The following is a 9,002-nucleotide window of genomic DNA, read 5'->3' on the forward strand; positions in this document are numbered from 1 at the left end:
AAAAAAAAAAAAAAAAAAAAAAAACAACAACAACTTAGCAGTCCAAAACTGTAGGTTTAAATTTAGTTAAAAAGATGTAGTTAACTTAAACCATAGGACAGTAGGATAAACGTCATAAGTTTTATGTGAAAAAGTAAAACTTATTTCAAGGTAGGATAAACATTCTAACTTTTTTGCGAAAAAGGATAACTTATGTGACAGTAGGATAAACGTTAATAGTCTCATGTAAAAAGGGGGCTCATTTGGTGGTAGGACAAACGCTATTAGTTTAATGGGAGAAGAAAGATATATTTTAGGCAGTAGCACGGCGGTAAGGTGGTCGACTCCTGATTGGAGGATTGTGGGTTTGATTCCCGCCTTGCCGGCCCATCTGTCGATGTCATAGGGACACACTGAACCCCAAATTGCCTCTGATGGGAGGTTGGTGTCAGTGTTCGGCAGCGGAGCCACCACCAGTGTGTGAATGTGTGTGTGTATGGGTGAATGAGTCTGTGACTGTGAAGCGCTTTGGGCCCTCGAAGGAGGGTAGAAAGCACTATACAAGTATACTCCATTTACCATTTTGTCTGTGCAAAGTTAGCATGTTCTACCCATCTAGACTCACTGGTCCCTTTAACGAGATTGAGTTTTTACCGCAGTAGGTTTGTCCTGACCATGTCTACATGCATAAATGTATTGAGTTACCACCATGTGATGGTGGGATGGTAGGAAAAACGTTATAAGTCTCCGATAAAAAAGGGACTTATTTGATGGTAGGAAAAACGCCATTAGTCTCCTGTGAAAAGGGGATTTTTGATGGTAGGAAAAACGTTATTAGCTTTGAGTGAAAAAGCAAACTTATTTAAACTGTTAAATTAGCAAAAAAAAAAAAAAAATTAGTAATGCAACCACATGGAACCACAGTCTGTTGTGCTTTCATGCGCCGGTCCCAAGTCCGGATAAATGCAGAGGGTTGTTTTCTTGAATTTCAAGTTGGAATTCAGCTGTGGAGTGATGGGAGATGCACGAAATACTGACATACTTTTCTGGCTGCCTGTAGTAAATCCACAGAGACCTTCCAGGAAACCCCAAGAGGGCATGTGGTGAGTAATTTTTTCACCTACTTCACTCTCTAGCCCTGATTAGGCGCAAGATGATATTTAGACTCTTGTAGACTCTGGATGTGATTATGACCTTATCTCCCAGGAGGTGGTGAATAAACTAAACATACCTGTCAAATTTCTTACTCAATCACTCTGCACCCATGTCCTGTCTTATTGTAAAGGTTATAAGACCTTTCATTATTTTAGGTTTTTTTTCAAACTCTTCAAATACTCACGACACATTGACTGGGTCTCAAGAAGAGTGCTGTCTCAGATCGGGGCAAACATCTCCAGGCCAATACGACTGTGAAATGTATATATTCCCAGGGACTCAACCACCAAGAGGACATATATATCTACAGTTCTCCTTTGAGCAAGATGTCATGGAGCGGTGGAGAGTCAGCAGACTGCCCTCATCTGACCCTCCTCCAGTTGGTGTGGGGTTTTTCTTTATCGGAAATGTGATAGCGGATTACGCTCCTTCTTTGACTACACGGGATTGAACACTATTACAGTGTACAATACTTACCCCCTTTCCAATAATGCAGATGGCTTTTGATTTGCTAAAAGATGCTTGAATGTTTTCAAGGTGGTAAGCTTTTTTCAAGCTTACAACTTGATGTGCATACTAGACCATGCCCTTAGGTTTGACTAACACATCTAGTTTTCAAAGGTTTCCAGGTGCTATTTAGATGGATGACACCAAGATTCGGGCAGTTCTGGATTGGCTGGTTCCTATAGGCAGAAAACAACACCACATCTCTCTTGGTGTTGTCAAGGAGCCACTTGCCTGAAGATTTGATGCTGCACACCTGCTCTTCATCTCCTCATCAGATGACCTGTTATAAGGGCATCCACATGTGCCAGCCAAAGTCAGTTTGTCTGTACCACTCCAGTTCACCAGGATTTCGCCTCGATGTCATTGACCTGCAGCCATCCTAAGAACTACCATCCAGAACCACCGCTCTTCCCTAACAACATCACAATGTACCACCTACCCTCTATCTCACCGTTGTGCTGCATTTTGGGTTCACTACCACCAGTTCCTAACAGGCATTGCCAACCTCTTTTGTAAAGATGGTGATAAAGTTGGCTCTCAAGGAGTGGTGTCATTATCTGGTGGGGTATGAACATCCTTTCCTTGTGTAGACTGACTACAAGAACTTGAAGTACATTCGAACCGACAAAACACTCAACTCTCGACAGGTTCATGTCTTATTGACCTGATAGTAATTAAGCCTGATGAGCTTTCCCATACCAGAACTAGGAGTTGCTGGATAAAGCTTGTGGTCTTTTCATTCCACACTCTATTGTCTTGGGTACTTCACACTGGACGTTTGAATCATATGATAATTCTGCTGTTCCTGCTGGATGTCTTCCTGGCTGTCTGTTATTTCCTTCCAGTTTTTCTTCTTGGGTGCTTATTTCAATTAGCGTCCCGCCCTGACGTTACTAAGACTGCATTTCTGATGGCACTCAATTTTGGTGGCTTTCTCTGCCTTCCAGAATTAGGACCTTTATTTATTGTTGCGCTGTATGTGCCACAGAAAAGGTGCCATGAAGACTGCCAACAGGTCCTCTGGGACCTTTACCTGTACCTTCTTGGCCGTGGTCGCACATAGTCATGGACTTCATTACAAGACTACCTGCTCTTCTTCTGCAGAGCCTCCTTCAGCTAGGGAGCTGGATGTGGTGGTGTCCAGAATTCTCTTTGGCCTAAAGGCAGGGACATAGTATTTGACCCAGGGTCTCAGCTTGTCTCAAGCTTCTGAAGAGAATTCTGCAGGCTTTTGGGTGTTAGGGTCAGTCTGAGCACTGGCTTCCACCTTCAGACTAACAGCCAGGTGATGTAAGCAGTACCTAGAGACTGCTCTGCATGCCATGTTATTAAGAAACCCCACTACATGGTCTGTCCAACTAACCCAGGTTGTAGGTTGAGCATGCCTATAACTATCTGGTAAATCCCATCCTTCTGTGCCTGCGCGAGCGAGTCTGCATGTGTGTTGCTCTGTGGTGTGTGAATGTTCCCAAGTTTTTCTTTCAGTCTTTGAGACTTAATCTCTTGTTGCACTAGTGAAAGCCAACGTTTGTAGACTTGTATATTCACGACAATAAATAATGGCGGTCAAGAAACACAAATATTCTGGACTCCGTCAAGTCATACCATCAGAGAAATACCGGGGGGCTGAGCCAAGGTGCAGCTAAAGGCTAAGGCAGCTAAACTGCGGCATTTCAAACCATCATCCCATCCGCTAATATGAATTTGCCCGGCTTTACCACCATGAGCATGGAGTGCGACCCAAACATCAACGGGAAGAGCAAAGGTGGTGGCTTTATCCTGTACGCCTATAGATGATGGTGTTACCCAAACCATTTGTCTGTCAAAAAGGTGTTTTGCAATCAAAATCTGGAGGTACTAGCCGTGAGCATTCGGCCCTATTACACTCCACGTGAGGTCTTCCACATCATCACACTTTGTATTTGCATCCCTCTGAGAGCAGAGGCACAGGTGGCTCTGGAGATCATTTACAACACACTCCTTGGGACAAGGAGTGTTCTTTCTCATTTCTTTGTTTTATTTGACTGTGGCTTCTCTAATAGCAAGGGTCACCAACCTTGTTCCTTGAGGGCTAAAACCCTGCTTGTTTTGCTAACCCTGTGTGAAGGTTGGCTGAAGATGGACCCTCAAAATGTGTGATAAGCTGATGATGGATCAAAAGATCTCTAATCTTTTTATTCATTTTTTTTTCTTTCAAGAGCAGACAGAAGGACATGGCAGCCCAGCACAGAAGTACACAAATGAACTCCTACTCTTCTCCTCAACCAAAAATCCTTCACACTAAACACCACATATATTGAATTTGAACCTTATTATAAACTAAGTAGTAGGGGGGAGTGCCCAACTAAATTTTAACAAGTGTAAAAACAGAATAGATAAATTGAAATGTTTAACAATGCATACAGTGACTAAGAAAACTAGTAACTAATAAGAAACAAAATGAATAACAACAATTAGCATCAAAACAAAAGACAAGACACCAACACCCATCTCTCTGTTTCAGCTGGTGGTTCATCCAGGCAAGCTGGTTGATGGTAGGATGTACCACAACTGGAGTCCCAGGGAGGCCTTCATGGCGCGCTTCACAGAAACAATCCCCTCTGGTGGACAACTCAATAGAGAAGAATTAATGGTAAGAAAACAAAATGTCACAAGATCAGCTTTCACTTCAGTTTAGGGAGGATGCGGTCATGAATCCTCACACCCTGCTGCAGTAATTGCTGCTCACCTGGATCAGTCAAACAGAAATTGGGGTGATCAATCCAGTTAATCAGCATCTAGTGAAGCAGGATTAGCTGCAAAGCAAGCAGGGTGGTAGCCCTCAAGGAACAGGGTTGGTGACCCCTGTCCTACAGGGTTCTACCCATTAACCTGGGATTCTCTATGGAATGGAACAGAGCTGTCTGTCACTTGTTTGTTGGAGGAAAAAGTTATTTTTTTTCTGCCAAATGTAAGTTTAGTTGTGTCAGTGCTTAATGTGGGAGTATATTTTGCATTTTGTTCTTGTGGCTTCATCTCCTTTGCACTGTGCTCTGTGAATTTTGCTATGCTGATTTTCACATTTTCTGGTATAGGTTTTTCCACCTGGAGTTAAGTAAAATATACTCTTAACTCTAATTTCCTATTTGTTCATGTCAAGATTTTGCCCTGTCTCCATGTATACGAAGCTGATACGTCATCAGCACAGTTACTCTCACCTGTTTACTGATCTTTTGAACAGGCTCTGGACAGAGAACCTGGAATCTCCAATTGTTGCCGTCGTCAGGGGAAGAGGAGACGTGGGTGCAGGTGAAGCGCTGACAGGCATGGTAGTGTGACGGCGGAACTTCACCTTGCAGCCGATGGTTTGTCTGCGATGGCAGCGAGGTGCGGGCACCGCTGGAGTGGCAGCAGATGGCCTCCTTCAGGATCCGGCGTCGGGAAGAAGATGTTGTCGCTAGCCAGTAGGACATGGGGAGTTCCAGCCGGTGACGCTCGTCTGATCCGTATGAGCTGATCCTCAGGACCCAAGTCGAAATGGTGCCTGCTAAGGTCCTTCTGTATTTCACGGGGATCCCAGTGGGATCTCTCTGAAGAGCAGGGAAATCGAATTCTGGTAAAGTCTGTTATGGCCGCTGCGGAAGGAGCCAGAGTATTGGCAGCCAGACTTGCAAAGTGGTTCAAGAGACACAGGAGAGGAGGCTTTTGAGTCTCGTCAAATCTCCCCCTGGGCCTTCGGACAACCTCTTCTTCATCCAACGATTTGTCTTTAGGAGTGAAGAATGAAGAAGGCCGTGCACAGGTGGAAGGATCCCATGACACTGTGTCCTGGAACGCAGCTTTAAGCAAGGTAAACCTTTTCGACTGTGCAAAGGAGACGTACATAAACTTAGAGAGCAGACCGTCCTTCATATCCAGCTCAGCTCTTAAACGACATGTTTTCTTTAAGTTCAGTGATGATCCCAGCAGCTTTATGCAGAACTTGTGAGTCCAGATTATTGGTAGTATTTGGTTTTTGCTTTTCATCTCGACTCACTTCTGCTATACCTTTGTCTGCCTTTTTCTTCAACAATGTGTGTTGTCCTTGTTGAAAACAGTGATAAGCCAGAAGTTAAAGCTTTCAGTTTATTGGCTGATCTTCATTCCAGTACTCATCTATGCTCATGAGCTTTGTCTGGGTCGTGATCAAAAGAGCAAGGTCACAAATACAAGTGGGTGAAATGAACTTCCACCCTTGGGTGGCTGAGTACTCCCTTAGAGACGGGGTGAGAAGCTCAGTCAGCTGGATAGAGTTCAGAGTAGAGCAACTGCTTCTCTACATTGAGAGGAGCCAGTTAGGTGGCTCGGACATCTGGTCTGGATGCCTCCTAGATGCATCCCTCTTGGTTGGTCTTGGAACGCCTCGGGGAAAGGGCAGTCCTTGCATCTTTACTTAGACTCCTGTCTGGTCCCGGATGAGCTAATGAAAATGGACGGAGGTTGTTGCATGTTGGTGCAAAACTGCTTTTGTGGAATATGTTAGATTATAATAATAATCGATAAAAATAATAATAATTGATGGATTTTTATGTGCTTTTCTTGATACTCAAAGCGCTTATAATGTGCATCCATTATTCATTCAATCTTCATTCATACTTATGATGTAAGCACAGCTGCCCCGGGGCAGACTGACAGAGGGATGTCTGCCAGTACAGTCCCTCTGACCATCACTGGTACATTCACATGCAAAGGGGGGGAGAGGTATCTTGCTCAAGGACACAACAACTGTGGCTGGGGGGAGTGGGGTTCGAACCTATGACCCTTTAATAGTTGGCCGACCTGCTCAACCACCAGAACCACTACTGCTCCATTATAAATTGTCAAATAGTGATAGTAGTTTGAATATCTTTATTCTTTTGAAAGCACAACGTGGAAATTGACCCAGATCTCCTCATGGCAACAGTGAGGACAGCAGTCACACTCCCTGTATTTTATCCGTAATGGGAACTGGTAAAAGAAGACCCAAGCTTGGGCTCTCTTGTGGCAACATAGTTAGCAGTGGGGCCTTTGCCTGGTCATGCCCAAGGATCCACACTGCAGATCATTGAAGACCCTGATTTCCAGTCCTGAGGTATCAAGCCATTGGAAACACAGGTAGCTCACCCAAAATAGCAAGGTCGTGGTTGACCGCTTGGTGAGCCTGTAAAGTGAAACTGTTCTTGCGCTTTTTTTTCCTACGTGCATGCTACAGATGACAGTTTGTAGTAAATCCTTATCCAAGTAAGGGTAAAATAGGTGAGACTTAGGCAGATAGTATGGATTCTCCCTTTTGTTTGGACCCTCTGTCCTCAAATTTAATGCACTTCGCAAAGAACTCATTAGTGCTGTTCACGTGTTATATGCGGGCTCCTTGCAGTGCTGCCTGTTTGAAATTTTAAGACAATCAGAGGGTACTCTGTGTGGGCATCCTGCAGGTGTACCACATATCACCATGCACCTGGTTTTGGTTGGTGTGTGGTGGCTCTTGACACCAAAACTTGGGCATCAGTCCACTTCTTTTTGACTGTATTTTGTTTGAGTGCCCTCTAAAGGTAGGAGATCAATCCTATGGACATCATCATCCATGGGATTGATGTCCTACCTGTTGATATTTTTGAAGACGGCACTTTGTGAACACCCAGGTATTTTAGGAAGGCTTGCTCTCTATGTGAAGGCAGTTGATGACTATTGTCTACACTTCTGTCAAGTTCTCATGATTTCATTGCCTAAGAGACCATTTAAAGCAGGGGAGCCAAAATCCAGGACTCAAGGGCAAGCCTCTTGCTATCTTTACAGAAATCCTGCCTTATCTGCTGCTGATTACCTGGATCAGGTGTGTTTAGCTAATAAGAAGCTTGGAAAACATGTATGAACGGCTGTGGTACAGTGGTAGGGTGGAAGCTTGTGGGTTTGATTCCCACCTTACCCGCCCATGTGTCAGTGTCTTTGGGCAAGACATTGAACCCCAAATTGCCTCAGGTGGAAGGTTGGCGCCAGTGTTTGGCAGCGGAGCTGCCATCAGTGTGTGAATGTGTGTGAACGGGTGAATGGGACAGTGACTTTAAAGCACTTTGGGCCTTTGAGGAAGGTAGAAAGACCCCATTCACCATGTAGGACCCCTGATTTAAAGGCTCAGAGATCTATGTTAGATGTTTTAAACTTTTTGATTGATGAGGGTGTGACACCGTGGCTGCATGTGAGTGGTTAGCACTCTTGCCACACGACAAGAAGGCCTTGGTTCAAAACTCTGGCTGGGGTCTGTCTGTATTTAGTCTACATGTTCCTTGCATGCATGTGTGGATTTCCTATGAGCACTCTGACTTTCTCCCTCAGTCCAAAAAAAAGCTTCATAGGTTGATTGATCTCACTAAATTTTCTCTTGGTGTAAATGTAAGTGTGTGGTTGTGTAGCCTTGCGACAGAATGGTGACCTGTCTGGGGTGTACCTCGGCTTAGCAGTAGCTGGGATAGGCACCAGCAGCACTATAATGCCAAAAGTGATCCAGTGTGTTTGAGTCATCAACACATTTTAATCCACAAGTCGTCACATATTGACCTTTGGTTAAAGCCTCTCCTGCATCACTTTTTGGTGTTTTGGGTGTTCCTAACTTGTTGTTTTTTTACATGCTGGCTGTTGGTAAAATCAAAGGTCCGCAACCCTTGATACCAGAGGCTGTACCGGATGCTTTACCCGAATGCGGTACCGGGTGCACATTGGTGCTTACAACGCGTCCAATACCCAGTGCCCTAACCCAGTACTGGTACCCTAACCATAACCCAGTACTGGTTTGCCTCCGGTATGCGCCCGGTACCGCGTCTGGTACCGGTTTGGGTTCAGTACCGCATTTGGTCTGGTGTCAGTTTAGGGTTAGTGTACTGGTACCGGTACCAAGTTTAGGTACCGGTGCGCTCCGCATCGCGGTACTGGACCGGTTCTAGTTTGCGGCCCGGAGGTTGAGGACTTGGGATTTAATGGGAACATCCAATACTTAGAAAAACTATGACTTTGGGACACCTAAAACATCAAAAAGGGACACGGAGGGGTTCTTAATCAAACGTCAAAATGTGACGGCTTAGGAGTGAGATTGTGTTGGAATGATGGAGCGTTTGGTTTCAGAGACACTGACTTTTAAGTTTTTATGACCTGTCTCCTGACCATGATCTTTAATAACAGTAATGAAAGATTGTAAAACAAGAATTTTACTACTTGAATTTACAAAATCAACACTTACTGTTAAAATGGAGAATCACATTAACAAGAGTAACTGAGGCATGGACAGTCATGCTTTTCCGCTCTACAGGCATTTACTCTTGATCGATTGAACTTCTTTTCCTATTCGCTTCCCAACTTTCTACTGTGTTCAG

At 44.4% G+C, this 9,002-nt stretch overlaps 1 long non-coding RNA gene across 1 annotated transcript in view; it reads left to right on the top strand.

Annotated features, from left to right (window-relative positions):
- Positions 1 to 5,748, top strand: part of LOC118598180 — an 8,342-nt gene extending 2,594 nt beyond the window's left edge. Inside the window, exons 2-4 of the long non-coding RNA XR_004947300.1 lie at positions 1,040 to 1,082; positions 4,145 to 4,273; positions 4,862 to 5,748. This is a non-coding gene — a long non-coding RNA (uncharacterized LOC118598180). The remainder of the gene's footprint in view (positions 1 to 1,039; positions 1,083 to 4,144; positions 4,274 to 4,861) is intronic.
- The last annotated feature ends 3,254 nt before the right edge of the window (positions 5,749 to 9,002 follow it).

Source organism: Oryzias melastigma, linkage group LG24, assembly GCF_002922805.2.
Source record: "Oryzias melastigma strain HK-1 linkage group LG24, ASM292280v2, whole genome shotgun sequence".
In the NCBI taxonomy this organism is placed as follows: domain Eukaryota; kingdom Metazoa; phylum Chordata; class Actinopteri; order Beloniformes; family Adrianichthyidae; genus Oryzias; species Oryzias melastigma.